The sequence below is a fragment of the Carettochelys insculpta genome, chromosome 9 (genome assembly GCF_033958435.1).
Source record: "Carettochelys insculpta isolate YL-2023 chromosome 9, ASM3395843v1, whole genome shotgun sequence".
Classification (NCBI taxonomy): domain Eukaryota; kingdom Metazoa; phylum Chordata; order Testudines; family Carettochelyidae; genus Carettochelys; species Carettochelys insculpta.
In genome coordinates this window covers 8662857-8682193 of record NC_134145.1, presented here as the reverse complement: position 1 = coordinate 8682193, position 19337 = coordinate 8662857, and the positions used below count along the sequence as shown (strand labels likewise).

At 42.6% G+C, this 19337-nt stretch overlaps 1 protein-coding gene across 1 annotated transcript in view; it reads left to right on the top strand.

Moving 5' to 3' along the window:
- The window catches only part of AGBL4 (AGBL carboxypeptidase 4), a 1459638-nt gene that overhangs the window by 689804 nt on the left and 750497 nt on the right, over positions 1 to 19337 (top strand). The gene's annotated exons all lie outside the window — the stretch shown is intronic.

Genomic DNA, 19337 nt, shown 5'->3' with positions numbered 1-19337 from the left:
GTGGTGGTTTTGGACTCACGAGACCAGCACACATTGGCGGGACTACGTCATTTTGGAGTCCTGGAATGACCAGCAGTGCTTGCAGAACTTTTGCATGCGAAAGTCCATTTTTATGGAACTTTGTGATGTGCTAGCACCTGCCCTGAAGTGCAGCAACACAAAAATGAGGCAGGCTTTAACGGTTCAGAAACAAGGGGCAATCGCACTGTGGAAGTTTGCAATGCCCGACAGTTACTAGTCAGTGGCAAATTAGTTTGGAGTGGGCAGATCTACAGTGGAGTCTGTGGTGATGGAGATAGGCTATGCAATATGTCAGTGTCTCCTCCGGAAGACTGTGACCCTGGGAGATGTACAGGCCATAGTGGATGGCTTTGCTGCTCAGGGGTTTCCTAACTGCTGTGGGGCAATAGATAGCACACACATCCCCATCATGGCCCTGGCTCACCTGACCTTGGAATATATAAACTGAAAGGCGTACTTCTCCATGGTGATGCAGGGGTTGGTAGATCACAAAGGTCGTTTTACCGACATCAAGGTTCGCTGGACAGGGAGGGTTCCTGATGTGCACATATTCTGAAATAGGGGACTGTCCTGAAAACTCCTGGATGGGACTTTTTTTCCTGATTGGAAAATCAAGATTGGTGATGTGGAGATGCCCATTGTTATATTGGGTGACGCTGCTTACCCTCTACTCCCCTGCCTTATGAACCCCTACACAGGAGCCCTGGACCCCAGCAAGGAAAACTTCAGTCACAGACTCAGCAGGTGCAGAATGGTGATGGTATGTGCCTTTGGACATTTAAAAGTGAGGTTCAGATGTTTATTGACACGTTTGGACCTTTCCGAAGGTAACATCCACACCATTATTACAGTGTGTACTCTTTTGCACAACATATGTGAATCCAGCAGAAGACTTTCCTGCCAATCTGGAATTCCAAAGCTGAGGCCATAGGCAGGGCTTACTCTCAGCTTCCTAGACAACCATCCACCAGTAGCCACACTGGTGCAGCAGCAATAAGGGATGCTTTAAAAATAGCTTCATGACTGATCCGTAACGCACATGCTACTGACATATTTCTCTGACATAATGCCAATAAATCATACTGTGCCATAATGAATAAATGCTTTTACTTGGTGGGTGGGGGTTAAGTTGCAGTAAGTAGAATGGATGTTGGCAGGCAGCTGTGCCTTCAGCCCTCCCCCAGCCCTCCCGGTTCCATGAGCTGCATGTCTGCTGTGGACTAGGAAGTATCACTGGGCAACGGTGCCTTCAGCCATCCCCTTAATCCACCCAGTTCCCTCAGCCATGTGTCTGCTGTGGACCAGGGAGTATTGCTGGGCAACTGTGCCCTCAGCTGCGACCTTCTCCCCCTGCTGCCAACCCACCCGGTTCCCTCAGCCGCACTTCTGAAAAACTGAAAACAAATGCTGCTTGCAAAGGGACATGGGAGGGGAAATGTCCAGCAGAGCCCAGCAGCCACGTGGCACCAGGGAGTCCTGAAAAATGAACAGAAATGCTGGGGGAAAGGGAGATGGGAGGGGAAGTGCCTAGCAGAGCCCAGAAGCTGTGGGGTGTGGGGGAGAGAACAGAGTACTGGCTGCTGCAGGCAAAGGGGCACGAAGCATGTTAAAAAAAAAAAAAAGGGAATTCCCATGCTTGGACAGGTTGCCAAAGAAGACATCACCCTCCCAAAACTAACAGATATGGAGAAAGAACAGCTATGCCTGCTATGTGACCAAAAGCCTGGAGAATTTGCTAAAATGCTGTGTAGCGCCATGGCACCAGATCACTCACTGGTTGCCTGGCGTGGCAGGGTGTGCTACCATGGAAGCTGCAACAAGTCAGGCCTGCTCAAGAACCTCATGAAAAAAATACAAGAGTGCCTGGATGAGGCCTTTGAGGACATCTCCAAAAAGGAAATGTGCTCCATCCCAAGAAACATTAACACACTGTTCTGAGGGGCAGAGAACCATATCTAGCGAACCTTTATCTGTGCAGAACCCTATAGCTATCCCCACCTACAACCTGCTTCTCGCATGCAGAACAAATGCTCACCCAAAACGCTTGCTCCAGGGGATCAGCGACTGACATGGAGGTCACCGGCATGGAGGGGCCTGGCATGGAGGGGTCCATTTCCAGGTCTATAGTAAAGAGCTCTGAGTTGTCTGGCACAACTTCCTCTGTCCCCTGCTTGTTGCTCCCTTCCTCCTATCCATTGACCTTTTCCTCCAGGCCACCCTGCTCCTCCAGGCTCACCCCGAATTCCATGCCAGGGCCTCCAAAAGTGTCGTAATTCAGATTGGGCTCCGTGGTGGGGTCACTGCCCATAAGCATGTGCAGCTGTTGATAATAGCAGCAGGTCCATGGAGCCACCCCTGACCACTGCTTGGCTTCCCAGACTTTTTGATAGGCTTGACAGAGTTATTTCACCTTCACCTGGCATTGCATAGGGTCCCGGGAGTAACCTCGGGTGGTCGTCTCGCACAATCTCTGCTCATAGATTTCCGCATTTCTCTTGGCTACTGATTGGCAATTTCCCAAATGGCAATAAGATCCGGAATCTCCTGGTGCATCCAAGCTGGGGCTCTCTTGTGAGCCTGAGAAGTGCTAGGCTGATTGCTACCCTCACTGTTCATGATTGCAGTAGAGGGCTACCAAAAATTGCTACCTATGTGGTGCGATGGCTGTCAATGTGCAGTGATGCAATGGGCAAAGGAGTTTTTTCAAAATGGGTGCCCTTTACATTTGCAGGGCTGGGCTGCTGAATTCAAATTCAAATTCAAATTCAAATTCAAATTCAATCAAAACTTCACAGGCTTACTTTGACCTTCTTCCTGCACACCTGAGAGGAGCACACTGAAGTGGCCATACATGGAGGGTCACCGCATACCTTTGTGAGATACATACGGGACACTTCTGGAGGCTAATAAATTTGAATTAAGGACATAGTGCTTCCACACTAGCCTTGATTCGAGATTTTAAATTTGAATTTGACACTATACCCATCCCATAATATCAATATTTTGTAATAGGTATTATGACTCAATACATCGAAATAATAGTATTAAATGTGAACACAGTCATGTTTTAATATTGAGCTAACACCTTGAAATTTGATTTTATTTCATAGTGTTGATGCAGCCCTTGTGTGTAGCTGTTATTTTGAGATAAACTATCTTGGAATAGTTATTCCAGAGTGGATTACTTTGAAATAATGCTGCTGTGTAGACATACCTTCCGTGTGTGTGTGTGTGTGTGTTTGTGTAATACATCCAATGGGCTCTGAGGTATTACAACAATGCAAATAATAATAATTAATAAGATGCCTCATCCCTCAAACATGAAGAAAAATGCTGTGGCTGACTAGCAAAAAGCAGCTGAATAGGGACTGACAGCAGACAGGGTAGGTCTGCTAGGTAAAGTATCTATCTAGAAACAGCATTGTGATATTCCATTTTTTTTTGTCCCATTGCTTTTTATTTCAGTCATACCCAATTTACAAGCAAAAAAAAAAAAACAACCCCCCCCCCGCCAAAAAAAAAAACAACCCAAAAAACCCAACCTCGACATTGCCTCTGAGAGCCAAACTGGATTACTTCCACCTTCCAGTAATGAAGGTATTTTAAGCCAAATCAAAATCTTAGTTACACCTGTGCACTCCCTTTCTATCAAATTAACCCCTCATTGACTTCATTCTTGTAACTGCAGTGCCTTCTGTGGAATTGTATACATGACTGGCTCAAACTTGGGACTGCTGCATAAGTGAGAAAATGCACAGTTTTTTTTTTTTTGGTCATTTTTCAGATTGAAATGCATTTTTAGAAACAGGGTCAAAACCAATAGTTGTGGTTGCGGTTGCAGAGCCACCAAGCAAGGAAGTCATGACACCTAGGGCCTTCTGGAGTGTGGCATCCTGATTAAGCATAGACTGTAGTCTTTAATAATGCATTGCGGTGGTTTGAGTTGGGGGCTGTAGGTAATGACCAGTGGTGTTCTGTTTTTGGCTTTTGGGCCTATCTTGGAGTCTGGTCTCTGGGTATTCGTCTGGCCCTGTCGATTTGTTTTTTTCATTTTGTGCTGGTGGGTAATTCAGGTTTATGAATATTTGGTAAAGATCTTGTACTTTTTGATCTCCGTCAGCAGGATCAGAGCAAATGTGATTGTACCTAAGGGCTTGACTGTAAACAATGGATCTAGTTATGTGTGCAGGATGAAGCTAGAAGACCAGCCAGAGACCAGCTACTCCAAAATAGGCCCAAAAAGCCAAGAACAGAACACCACTGGTCATCACCTACAGCCCTCAACTCAAATCACTGCAACGCATTATTAAAGACCTACAACCTATCCTAAATCAGCATGCCACACTCCAGAAGACCCTAGGTGTCAGGCCTGTTCTCTCCTACAGACAACCTCCCAACCTCATGAGGATTCTCACCCACAACCACAGTCTGTACCGCAGGAACATCAGTCCTGGAACTTTTCCTTGCAACAAAGCCTGCTGCCAGCTTTGTCCACATATCTGTTCTGGAGATACCATCACTGGACCTAACCAGGTCATTCACAGAATCATGGGCACATTCTCATGTTCCTCAACTAACATCATATGTGCCAACAATGCCCAGATGCTTTGTATATTGGCCAGACTTCAAACTCTCTTAGACAAAGAGTTAATGGGCACAAAACAGACACAAAAATACTCCTGATCCACAAACCAGTCAGCCAGCATTTTAATGGAGTGGGCCATTCTGTTAATGACTTAAAAGTTTGTGTCTTACTGAAGAGGAATTTTCACAACACTCTTGAAAGAGAGGCTGCTGAACTCTCTTTTATATTCAAATTTGACACATTAACACGTGGTTTGAACCAGGATGGGAATTTTCTGGGTCATTATAGGGGCTCATTTGCATACTTGGCTTAATCTAACTCTTGACTGCCCGCCCCCCGCACCTATCTACTCTCTGATTTGCTCACCTTGATCATTTTTTTTTGGATTTGTCCACCTTGATTACTATTTTTCGTTCTCCGTGCCTTAAATATTGAGTCTTTTCTGGTATGGCCATGGTCTGACGAAGTGGGTCTGTCCCACGAAAGCTCATCTAACAAATTATTTTGTTAGTCTTTAAAGTGCCAGTGGACTGCTTTTTTGTTTTGATAGTATATCGACTAGCACGGCTTTCTCTCTGTTACTGCTTAGCTAATGTTTCACTTTTGTGTTACAGACCCTTAAAAATACTCTAAGACTATCACAAGATTCCTGATTCCTCCATCATCGTAATGAAGATGTAAATAATTTAAAATGAGTGTTTTTCTAGTAATTGTATCGTAATTGCGTCAAGCTGAAATAAATGACACAGGTCTCTTGAGGTCTTTGGAACGCTTCTCTAAGCTGTGATGGAGTGATAAAACTAAGTTATTTAGAAAGATATATCTAAACATTAAGTATTCATAGAAGACTAATGGTAACATCCCTACTTTCTTTCCAGTTGCTTTCAACAGAAATTGCCTAAGTCTACCAGTCCTATCCCAAGCTTCACTTATTATCCCTATTAGAAGCTGAAAACATTTTGTCCTATAAAACACCTTTTGATGAATTGCACTGGAGACATAAAGGATTTTCTATTATTTTTTTCTTGATGAGCTTGCAAGATAAAGAAAATAAAACTCTAAATTCCTTTCATTTAAGAAATCCAATCTCCACCAATGATTTCCTTAAGAATCTCAATAAAGTAACTGTTTGTATAGATTCTGACCTTTAAAAAACAATTGCTACATATTGAACTAATGTGAACTATCATACTATGAGCTAGTTATGGAGCAATAGAATGAATAAAAGTACTTTTTTGGAAGACTTCAACAGGAAAACTACAAAAATAGGTAAATTTCAGGATCTAAAATAAGCAAGAAAATCAGCGGGAGGTTTAGCATATTCTGTCCTAATATTTAATTACTTTAGCTTCCATACCACATGTATATATTAGCTTACTCACTGATTGGAAACATGTACTAAACACTGCTGGCAGCTCACGTTTTGTTTATTGATACTAAATGCTAAGTACAGTGAATTTTTAAGGTTCTTGATTTTGGTGATTATTAAGATACTAGCAGATATCACTGGATTGATCTTGGAGAAGTGAGAAAGCTTGGATGCCTGGATGACTGTAACTTTAATGATTGTTAAGTTAGAAGATGACTATATCATTTTCTTAAGTTTTATTCTTTTGCAAAAAAGTAAATAAAATGCAAAGCCGTGTCCTGCCCAAGTAGGCTCCAGCAGTAAAGAGTGCAGAAGCTCTTCTCTCTGTGACATTACACCAGCTGGACTGATCTTAGACATGGCTTAATCTATTACTTGTGAAGACAGAAGGGCTCACTCCAGGGATGGTGTTTGGCTTACATGAAGGCCATTCACACCCTTACTCACCCCACTGTGCATCTTGGTTCTTTCCATGGTGCCAGTGAAAGGCAGTGCTAGCCTATTGGGAGCTCTAAGCATGAATATTTTGAGTCCCCCTCCCTTAAAATATTAATCACATTACAGTAAACCCTCGATTTAATGGACCCCGATATAATGCACTTCAGAAACAACAGATGCTGTCTGCCTGCCTCCCCTGCCCCCCCATATAAATGCCAGCAACTCACCAGAGCTGCCGTCAGGATTGGAGGAGCTGCTAGAATGGCTCGGGCTGCTGGGGTTGGAGGGGCCACTGTGACATCTGGGACCACTGGGGCCAGAGGATCAGGGGGGTGGCACTGAAATGGAGTGCAGGAACTCTCCTCCCCTGTCCCTGGGTGTGTGGAGCATGTTGGCGCCTGGCCCCGCCTGCCTGCAATGGCACTGAGCAGCAGCCATTGTATCAGAGGCTGTTGCCCGCTGACAGGCTCGGGGTGGCCACACTCTGCCTTCGCACAGGCAGCTCAGAGCCGGGGGCTGGAGGAGGTGGAAGGAGCCAGGATAGCTCCTCTCCTGCTAATTGGGAGAGGGAGACTGAGGTGTGAGGGGAAGAATGGGGCAGGAGAGGGGAAGGGAAGAGAGGGCAGAAGACAGGAATGAGTAATAGGCTGGGAAGGTCAGTGCATCACCATACAGTATAACCGTTTAGATTATAATGGACTTTCGACATTTGCAGATGCCCCTTCCCCACTATTAGTCTGTTAAATCAAAGATTTGCTGTACTTCACCTACCAAGAAAAATAAAATAAAAACTGACCATCACAGTACACACTAACGCACACGATTAGAAGTCCCCATTAAATAAGATGTATGGTGCTTCGAAGGTAGCACTAAATAGCCAACCCCTTTGTTTTCTTGGGAAGTTAATTAGGCTATGTCTACAACTGTGTAACTAGAAATCAATGTATGTGCCCTCGGCTAACTTGTCTTGTGTATACAGGGGGAGGTCAAAGGGAGAGTTTCTCCCATTGACCTTCCTTGCTCCTCACATCTTGCAAGGAGTACAGGGGTCAATTGCCACCTCTGAAACATCGATTTTGTGCATCCATACTAGATGCATTAAACTGAACCCTGGAAGATCGACCCTTAGTGGGTACTGTAGACATAGCCTATGTCTGCCTATGCATCGTGCCACTCCTGGCTCCAGTTGAGCAGTGTGCAAATGTGTGTGACTCTTATCGCATGACCAATCCCATTGATATCTGAGAGGACATACTTCAGCGCCTTGCTGTGACATATCCAAATTGGTGAGCTGGAAAGCACTGTTGGTTGTAGGTACAGTGTAGAGGAGAAACTGGGGGAGGCAGGACCGGGTGAAAAAACCAACCAAATGCAGTGAGTGGCTTGCCTTAGTTAAAAGGGAGGATTTGCAGAGGCAGTCCACAACCAGCAGTTCTAAGAACTATTATTGCCATGATCATGTGGACACATGTAGGAGCACAATTGGCTGGTGTAAATAAAACAATGATTAGGAATGTGATGGATATTCGCATATATTCTTCCAAACATTGATGGAACCCTTGATATAGTTAAATCATCTGCTGTTTTTCTTCTTGATACATCTATGAAACTGTTTATGCCAATTAAAATTACACTGTAGTTAACGTGGCAGTTAGGGGCAAGGTGCAGAATAAATCAGTTGTTAGTGTATTTCAAAAGAAACTCATACCTGATATCTTCTTTCCTATTTTGAACAGCTGAGTAGCAAACCATTTTGGTTTTACTTGATTGCTAGATGGCTTCTATCCAATGATTTCCATATAAGACAGTAGGGAAAAACAGAGCAAAACAAAGTGGGGGGAAAAAAAGTGATTTCAGGCTGCCATGGTCTGGTGGCTCAATATGTTACTTTGCATCTGCCAGCATATGCATTCTTTGCATTTGATAACATTAGATGGATACTATTTTGCCAACTAAAAGAGGTGAGGATCAGGAGCGTCAGAACAGAGGGAGGAAGCTACTAGTTTCTGTCACTCCAGGGCAGATAAATAGTCTCACCATGATTTACTCTTCATAAGGATAAAAGAAACATGAGTATTAGAAAGCTGACCCTTGGCTACTAACCTAGAATTTATCAGGAAAGTCTTGAGATGATTTTCTGTATCATTATTCATCTACATTAGTCTACATTGCAAAGATTATGTAATGAAGAATAAAATTCCAGACTTCATGTACGTATGTGTGTCCACATGCGTAGGCTAACAATTGGGATTTAACAATCATAGCTGTCTGGGGCAGTGTGTGTTAAAGCAATTGCTTAAATTCTTTGCTGAAGGGAGGCCTTGTCTAATAAGCACATGCTATAAATCCTCCCCTGTTCAAAAATTAAATCTCAGTGACTTGAGTAGGACTTAAATAAGTAATTAAAATTAGAGAAGCAATTAAGTGCTCTTCCTTACGAGAGGTAGACTCTCCTGAATTATAGCCTAAAGAGGCAAACAGTTGCCATTCTAACTCCTGGATTTCTCATTCTGAAATCTGGGATTGACATATTCCATACATCTCTTCCAAAAAGTACTAATCCCTTTCTTTAAGATCAATTCCTTCAACTATATATGTAATTATGGAACAGGAGAGAAAAATGCATTTTTATTTTTTTTCTCCCAAACCTATGGTTGTCTTATTTTTAAACAAAACTTTGGCAAAAATGGTGGGCTGTAAACTTCAAAAATAGTTTCCCAGCGATTATTAGTGTTTTTGTTTGGTTTGTATTTTATTTCCTACAAATAAAAAAAAGAACCCTTAGGCTACGTCTACACGTGCAGCCAACATCGAAATAGCTTATTTCGATGTTGCGACATCGAAATAGTCTATTTCGATGAATAACGTCTACACGTCCTCCAGGGCCGGCAACGTCGATGTTCAACTTCGACGTTGCTCAGCCCAACATCGAAATAGGCGCAGCGAGGGAACGTCTACACGTCAAAGTAGCACACATCGAAATAGGGATGCCAGGCACAGCTGCAGACAGGGTCACAGGGCGGACTCAACAGCAAGCCGCTCCCTTAAAGGGCCCCTCCCAGACACAGTTGCACTAAACAACACAAGATACACAGAGCTGACAACTGGTTGCAGACCCTGTGCCTGCAGCATAGATCCCCAGCTGCCGCAGAAGCAGCCAGAAGCCCTGGGCTAAGGGCTGCTGCCCACGGTGACCATAGAGCCCCGCAGGGGCTGGAGAGAGAGCATCTCTCAACCCCCCAGCTGATGGCCGCCATGGAGGACCCAGCAATTTCGACGTTGCGGGACGCGGATCGTCTACACGGTCCCTACTTCGACGTTGAACGTTGAAGTAGGGCGCTATTCCTATCTCCTCATGAGGTTAGCGACTTCGACATCTCGCCGCCTAACGTCGAAGTTGGTGCCGCTACTTCGAAGTAGCGTGCACGTGTAGACGCAGCTTTAAAGTGATTTAAAAAATAGCAAGGTTATTTTACCAAATAGCTTCAAAGATTTCAGCTGAGCCTAAGGAAAACACTGTTTCTCAGTTACATCATTGCATAGTCTCCTAGCCTATGCTGAGCAGGACTCTTGGCAGCAGCTTTCAGCCTATTGCTGGGACACCTTGCATGAAGGAGATGGTAAGTGTCTTATTAATACAAACATTTCAAAACCACTTTCTGAACATACTGGAAGAATGTCTGGATTGCAAAAAGGTGCGGGAAGTCCTCATCAGAGATATGCTGTTCGCAGATGACGCTGCTGTCGTGTCACACACAGATGACCAGCTTCAGAAGCTGCTGGATCGGTTCTCCAAAGTATGCAAGGACTTTGGTCTCTCCATCAGCCTAAAGAAGACAAATGTACTTGCTCAGGATGTTGCTGTTTCTCCATCAATCAGCATTGACAACTATACATTAGAGGTCGTCCACGAGTTCATTTGCCTCAGGTCCACCATCACTGACACCCCGTCCTTGGAGACTGAGCTAAATAGGAGGATCGGTAAAGCAGCCACAACTCTCTCCAGGCTCAGCGAGAGAGTGTGGAATAACAAGCTGTACACTCACACCAAAATGCAAGTCTACAGAGCCTGCATCCTCAGCACCCTCCTTTATGGCAGCGAGACTTGGACCCTGTACGCCTGTCAGGAAAAGAGGCTGAACATCTTCCACTTGTGCTGCCTCAGGCACATCCTTGGAATATCGTGGATGGACAGAGAGTCCAACCCTACCGTCCTTGAGCAAGCTGGAATCCCAACGATGCACACCCTCCTCAGGCAGCGGCGGCTCCACTGGCTTGGCCACGTCCACAGGATGAATGATGGAAGGATCCCGAAAGACATCCTGTATGGCGAGCTAGCCTCTGGCAAAAGACCTCCCGGATGCCCCCAGCTGCGCTACAAAGATGTTTGCAAGAGAGACCTCAGGGAAGTAGACATCAAGCCAGACAGCTGGGAGGAGCTGGCAGACGATGGCAGCAGATGGAGGCAGGAACTCTACGAGGGCCTTCAGAAGGGTGAGTTGAGGATCAGACAGCTAGCAAAGGAGAAGCAAGCCCACAGAAAGTACAGCAAGGACCTGCCAGACACCCATTACATATGCAACATATGCAGCAAGGACTGTCACTCTCGTGTGGGTCTTCACAGTCACAGCCGACGCTGCAAATGAGGATACCGAACGGAACTACGAAGGGCGCGTTCCATAGTCTATGTGGACTGAAGGATGCTACTACTACTGGATTGCACACATTTTGCTGCAATAATCTGCACATTCTAGGTTTGTTTGAATTTTTCAAATTTCCTGTATTTTTCATGATAAAGAATCAGGCACCACAATGCACATATCCTACCTCTCACTTCATTGGAGTATAAATGTGAAAATATAATTGGGATACGTTAAATGCTAATCTAACAAGTACTTTACCTTGTGTTTCCAACAGAGTTCAAATGCTTGGTCTTCAGTATTGGAATTAGACTGCTTTTTCTTGAGCTAAAGAAGTAACTTCATTAGGTGGTAGCAGTCGTAGGCTGTCATCCTATTACAGGAGAACACAACTCACTTTTTGGCAGTTTGTGACACCAACATTGTTAAATACAGGCTATTTCTGTCTCATAAAAGAGAAGAAATGTAAAAAAAGGCTATTTTCACTAAATAATAATGTTGAAGAGATAAAAATCTTGGCCATTTTGGACATATGCAGATTTTTCTTTCTTTAGTCTATCCTCCTCTACGGTACCCATTACCATATTATCTGAGCAACTTAAAATGTTCATACATTTATCTGTAAAACACTCCTGTAAAATAGGGAAGTACCATTTTCCTATTGTACAGGTAACCTTTTTGTGCTTCATTTCCCAAGCAACTTGCCGATTATCACACAGGAGATCTTTACCACAGTATGGACTTGAAACCAGCTCACCAAAACCTAACTAGCCTTCTTCATGTCCTTTTCCTGAGTTAGGCTCCTAGCTTGCAAAAATGTATGTGTATATTTAACTTTGCAACATCAGTAGTTCCAATGAAGACAATGGGGCCATTCACGTATTTAAACCTAAATATGTGGAAATCTATGCAGAATTGGATGTAGACTGGAGGTAAGACTGTAAAATTTCAAAGGCACAACTGGAAAAATTTGAGACTAATTCCAGTTAAACACCAAGGCAAATTAACTCGATACGTCCTTGAAAATCTCTATATCTGCAGCTTAATATTCCCTGGGAGAGATTTTCATAGAATTACATGCCCAGCTGCTATTGAATGTCCTTGCACTCCCTTAGGCTCCTCCAAAATCCCAGTCCAAATTTCTGGTTTGGTTGTAAAACACATGCCGTAAACATACAGGATTGGTCTGGTACCAAGATGTATTAACACTGCACTGGTAACTAATAGAGAGGAAGCTGTGCTAGTCTATACACTATCAAAACAAAAAGCAGTCAAGTAGCACTTTAAAGACTAGCAAAATAGTTTATTAGGTGAGCTTTCGTGGGACAGACCCACTTCTTCAGACCATAGCCAGACCAGAACAGACTCAATATTTAAGGCACAGAGAACCAAAAACAGTAAGCAAGGAGGACAAATCAGAAAAAGATAATCAAGGTGAGCAAATCAGAGCACTTTCTCATGCTCCTCTACTAACATCATATATGCCATCATGTGCCAACAATGCCCAGATGCTTTGTATATTGGACAGACTTCAAACTCCCTTAGACAAAGGGTCAATGGGCACAAAACAGACATCAAAACACTCCAGATCCACAAACCAGTTAGTCAACATTTTAATGGAATGGGGCATTCTGCCAATGACCTAAAGGTATGTGTGTTACTGAAGAAGAATTATCTCACCGTTCTGGAAAGGGAAGCAACCGAGCTGGCTTTTATATTCAAATTCGGCACATTAACACATGGTTTAAATTGTGATGGGAACTTTCTGAGTCACTATAGGGGCTCGTCTGCATACTTGGCTCAATCTAATTCTTGACCTTCCCCCCCACCCCTCCACTCTCTGATTTGCTCACCTTGATTATCTTTTTCTGATTTGTCCTCCTTGCTTACTGTTTTGGTTCTCTGTGCCTTAAATATTGAGTCTGTTCTGGTCTGGCTATGGTCTGAAGAAGTGGGTCTGTCCCACGAAAGCTCACCTAATAAACTATTTTGCTAGTCTTTAAAGTGCTATTTGACTGCTTTTTGTTTTGCACTGGTAAGGTGAGGGTTAAGAAGCTGCTCTGGATATTAGGAAGCTATGCTCCGTCACCTTTCGTTGACACGGGCCTAGTGTCAGGAGCATTCAAAATGGAGCACCTCAGTGCAGTCTGGGTTGACTGAGGAGGAACACAGACAATGCTGCCAGGCTTTCAAGGGGAAAAGGGACTTTCCCGTTTTAAAAAGGCTTCTTTTTTACCTTCATGTTAAGAATATGTTCGGATTAACACCAATTACTGTAAAAGAGGGAGGGGTGAAATCTTGTCTGGGATTCTTATCTGTTTTTAGCCTTGAATAGCCTCGTTTTGTTATGCAGAGTTGTGGTAGAAGCAAGGTAGTGGAGGCTGTGTACATCTCTTCTGTCTGATTACATATACGGGGAGAGTTCAGAATGCCATTTCACCAGCTTGTCTCTGCTGTTTCACATAGTCGAATTGTACTATAAATGTACAATATGATGCAGTACACAGTTAGTAACATGGGAACGTTACAGAAGGTCACTTTCCGCTATATGAGTTGGCTGAAGAGTCAATCCTTCATGGAAGATGAAAAGCACTATGGGCTTCCATAGACATACAAAGTCAACCTAGGTATAATTATAGCCTGTAAGATGAGTTATACAAATGTTTCTACGCGCTGTTTCAGGTTTCTGTTGTAGCCTGTATTTTAATGGATTAATTAGCTCTTCATTTGTGTTGTTTACTCAGGAAGGTTGAATTGTGCCTGCTTTCTGACATCTGAGTAGGCTTTTAACTTTATGACACTGTAGTTTGCGGTTGCAACAATCATTTGATAATGAAGCTTATGCCTAAATAGGGAACTGTATTCCTATTTTAATTTCAGTTACATGCTGTTTGGAGGTGGGTCTCACAAAACATCTGGGATTCTTATAAAACTGTAAATGTACCTACTTAAACATGAACTCATTTCACAACAGAGAACAGAATTATTTTCCGCATTTGCTTCAAAAGCGCCTTTGTTTTCAGCTTGTTGGATTTTCCTTACCTGTCCACATTCATTATTGACTTCTCTGTCTCCAACCACTGAGAACAGAGCCTAGGAGCTGCTGACTTTCCTGATGCCAATTTCAACAAGCAGGTGTTTGATTCTTTATTGTATTTCGTCTTTGGAAGCCATTGAGAACTTGCGGACCTTGTTTTTTTTTGCTTTCCCTTCATCTTTCCTTGCAGGAGAAATGCCAGCATAGTGAAATTGTCAAAACCCACTGCCTGAGTCAAGGATATGATACTGATTTAGCCAGGAGTGCTAAGATTTTGAGTGAGTCATAGGCATATGGATCTGAAAGACTAGAGCATTAGCCCACTGACACTGTGCCATCTCCACTAATTTGTGCTCTATAAATAAGTTTGTCAAGAAACTGCAAAGACTTCTAACACCTCTTCAGTTTCTTTCCTCTGATTTTTATCTACATCTTAGTAGCTGCTGTTTCTGTTCTTTAGCGTCTGCTGCTTGGCTATCTTTGCTATTGATACTAAGGCCAGTCTGTGAATCAGAAAGCAGCTAAAAGCCATCACTCTTCCCATACTGGGTGAGAAGAATGCTTACTGCAAGTTCTCACTTTACTCACCACATTTAATCAATGTGCGGTTTGCCCTCCCCTCCCCCCCATTTGTAGCACATTGCACTGCGCCATTGAAATCAGCGTGGCTACAAACAGGATATATAAACTATAATCAAGTGTTTTGTGGACTTTAATTCTCTGTTCCAAAATGAAACTGTGGATACAGGATTAGATCATTCAAGTGAGATAGACTGAGGGCAGGGTTGCCTTTATAGAGAACTTGCCCCTGCCAGAGAGCATAATCTCTTTGTCTGCCTAGCACCACAGTCTTCACTATCCATCTTGAAAGGAGTGAGAGCACATGGACATTGGCCCCTTCACATAGGCCAGTCAAATGACTTGTTCTGAACAGGGAGTGCATACTTAACCTTCGAAGATGTTCCCTTGGAGGAATTTGGATAAAATCAGCTGGAATCCCTACTAGGTAATGCTGCATATACCTCCTCCTCCCCTCAGCATCCTTTCTGCACGCACTGTGCCTGTAAACTATAATCTACTTCGGAATGTGCATTAATTTTAATTATAAATCATTATCCCTCCTTTAAAACAAGCAGGTTGTTTGTAAGGAAAGAATTTCTTTAAATAACAAGAATGAACTCTTCAGCACAAGGAAAAGCAGACCATATGCCTTTCCTTTGGGTGTCCCTTGGCACTGAGGTTCTGGCATCACACTCCTTCGTGTAGAAGCCAGCAAAAGATGTTTAATGGCTTTCAGACTCTGAAATGAGTTCTGCGGCCATGTGTGTCCCTCTCCAGTTGTCTGAGGAGATGAGCTTGAATTACAGCTCAGCCACTGCTGCCAAGCACTCTCCATTATTCCAGCAGACCAGGTTGCCAAGCAGGATTTATGGTCTTTTTAACTCAATATCAGGCGATGGAACAGCATTGTGTGATACAGTGTATACGAGAGATTCCTATCAATGGAACAGGACTCTCAAAAATTGGGGAGATAATCAAGTCTATAACTAACACAATGAATAATTGGCACCACTCCAGACATAGTTAAACATAAATATAAACTGCGTATCCTGAAGCAATGACTTTGTTTTTTGGTATAGATTAATGCATTCCACAGATCAGAGAATTCATTCTGATATTAGGATTTTTCTTTTTAATTTTTATCCCCAAAAATGTTTTAAATATTTCTGCAAAACAATATCTTTTGTGCTTGGGTACAATTTTGCTAATTGCACTTTAACACCATTTTTAAAGTCAGCTGCTATCTGAAGCAAAGCTGGTTTATCTATTGCTGATAGTTGTGAACCTCTGAATATATTAGGCTTCTCATTTTATTCATAGGAACAAAAGGATTTTGATAGTTATAATACACAAGAAAACATTGTCAATCAGATCTGAAAGAACAATTGTGCTCTGTGACATTTAGTTTAAAGCTTATTTTACTATAAGCTGGAAATGTATATTTTTATTTATTTATAGCCAGAGAAGAAAGCCTGGTATATTTCAAAAGTGACATAAAAATACTGTTAGGAAAGATACAAGAGGCAGATCTGCTACTCTGTTGTATCTCTAATAATTCATTTTATAAGAAGCAAGTTCTCACCTTGAAAAGATGAAATTTGTGGTTTAACATACGAGCTTTTAATTTACAATTTATGTGCACCATTAGCATTCAGCTAATTTCATTGAACAGTTACAGACACATAAAATACATGGATGCAGCTCTGTAGCATGCAGACCAAATAAATTATTTTTTCCCAAAATGTTAGCAATTGGTATGACTTTACTAAACATTATTGTTAGGGAAACAAAACAAACAAACAAAAAAAAGACCTCTGCTGTAAACACAAAAACAACCCTCAGAGTTGATGTCACTGTGATTGCAGCATCTTTGAACCACCCAATAAAAATTAGAAGATATAATAGAGACCAACATTTGAACTCAGCTATTCAAGTGGATTATTATTCTACTATAAACAATTCAGAACGGATATTTGTAGGTCTGACTTAGCTTCGGAAACTGGCTTAGCAAACCAGTCTCTTTAGAAGATATTTTTCCTGGTGACTTTTCTGCAAAATAGACATTTCACACTGAATAAGACAATATGCACAGATATGTGGTGAAAACTATTTTTGTCAGTCAGCATTTTGGATGCCTCATGCATATGTGGATTTTTGCCCTGGGAACAGGGGTGTGCACTTGGGTTATGCAGATAACTGACTAAATGCTAAATTGGCGGTATTCACAGAATCCCAGCTATAGCTGAAATTGTATCAGTGTTTAAATTTTCCACTAAATTTCTGGATGTCTCCAAGATCCATTTCTCAGGCTACAGTAAAGACAGCTCTGGTGCTCTCATGATATTTTCATCCAACAATGGAAGTGGTGTGAGAAGCCTGGATCTCATATTATTTTGGGCCCATAAATATCAGTCTGGGTAACTGATGAAAGGCCAGGAGAATGTGCTGTTCTGGATAAAAAATAAACATACAGCATACAACATATTACATCTGCAGAAACCCTTACTGCTTCAATACAGTGGCAACAGTCGGTCAGTATTCACTTTGCTTTGGCGAGCATTTCCAGTGTAAACTCTTTTTAACGTTGGCTTTAGATCATCTTAGCCGAGGAATGTTTTTTTCACCTATTAATAAATAACAAAGGAGGTGTTCGTGTATGAACGGGGAATGTTCTCCTGTTACCTTGTGCTTGGTGGTGTTCTTCTTTCACCCACACCTTGCTCTGAACCACTGAGCAGGGAATGTTGGGAAACATGAGGCCATGGAGGCTCTGGTTGGGATGCAGGCTCGGGGGTAGGAATCAGTGAGTCTTAGTTCATATGCTTAGTTCCAGAGAGAGCTGGACATGAACTCTAGTGGGAGGGTCTCGCTCTGCATAACACTGGATAGATTTAATATTTTTTAAAAATATGGAATGATTGAATGAATGAATGAAAGGTGGTAATGGGGGTATTATCACCTCCCACAGAAACAGAGGGTTTTTTAACTCATTAAGCTGCCTCCAAATTCTCCAGCCTTGGGGTCAATGTTTGTCCCAGTTTGGGGGAGGGCTCACAGAGTCTGAGCTTGGTTTCCAGGTTTCACGTGGAGATCCTGAAGCTCCTCACTAGCTCCAATTTCCCCTCTTCCTCCTGTGCAACAAAACTCCAGAAAAGCTATATTGTCAATTATCCTGTACAGATGGCTGGCTCTGGAACCAGCCTTAAAGGGGAATTAACCAGCGTGAGGTGTGCCATGCAAAAGATAATACAACTGGGAATGCGTTACCTGATGTGTGAAGTTTGGAGAGGAAGGTGAAATAAGGTTAATGCTTGTCACGTCCCCTTTGACCCAGGCCTGGCCCAGTCCACCCCATGTGTGGACCACCCATTGGGAAAGTATCAGAGAGGTAGCCGTGTTACTCTGTGTCTTCAAAAACAACAAGAAGTCCTGTGGCACCTTTTAGACTAACAGATATTTTGGAGCATAAGCTTTTGTGGGCAAAGACACGTGGGAAGGACACTTCATGCAGAACTCAAAGGAAAGGGCTGGAGAGGGACGTGTGCCCTGGAGAAAACTATCTCTACCAGTCCCACTGGCCTGAGGGAGGTCTGGGCATAAAGGCTCCCCATCCCCCACACATGCAGATCAGTGGGAATGCTCAGGTCCATGGAAATTCTCCAGCTTTGCGCACATAGTTTGTGCTCCTTTGACTTAAAGGCTGCTTTGGTTTGTGCAATTTTACAAGCTACTGAATCAGGACCTAGTGATATTTAAAAAATAATTAAAACAGAGTATTGAGGATTAAAAAGCTGCTTTTACATAGTAACTACTTTTCATAATGCAGTATAAGGTTTTCACTATACTTTTGCTATTATGAATCCACTACATGCAATTGAATGAGCACTATTGTTAATAACCATTTACAGCATACAGTGTAACAGCTCCAAAGGTGCTATTAGAGTTTACTGTATGCTGTGAATACATATGAAGAACAATACATAGACCTCAGATAGACTGTAATGAGTGTGCTGACATAATATAATCTCTGAAGGAATCTTAGACCCCATAGCAAGTGAATGGCAAAGCAAAGAAATTTAAAGTTCAGTCTTTCCCTTTATATCACACAGCTGCGATGCAATGGATGGCGTATTTGTGATTCAGTGGTGTCCTGTGTATCAGAAGATGCCACAGTTATTACAGGCACTAGCCAAACCAGAGTTTAGAGTGTCACCAGCTGTGTTTTGGGATATCCCTAGCATCAGGGTAGGCTCACATATAATACTGAATTTGCAATTCCCTTGCAGAAAGGAGATTTAAAAATGGAGTTGTAATGTCTCACTTCTGGTTTTTGATTTAATAGAAAAGGACATTTGATTTTGTTCTGTGTAGATGATTTTATTAAATGTATATATTTGCTATGTTTAATTCAATAAAGACAGTGTAAACTTCCATGCATACCACTCCACACAGATACAAACTTTGTATCCATATCCCTATCCATATCTGCAAAAGTGAGCTGCAGATATCCACATCCATGACTGTGGATGTCCATGGATGTAAAGTGGATTATCGACATATTTGCAGGGGTCTAGATACAAAATTTGTATCTGCAGCCATATCTGCAAGAATGAGCTGTGGATATGTGCACATTTGCAGGGCTGTATCCATCTGACTGCCGTTAAACCTGGGCACCACCTTAGTCAG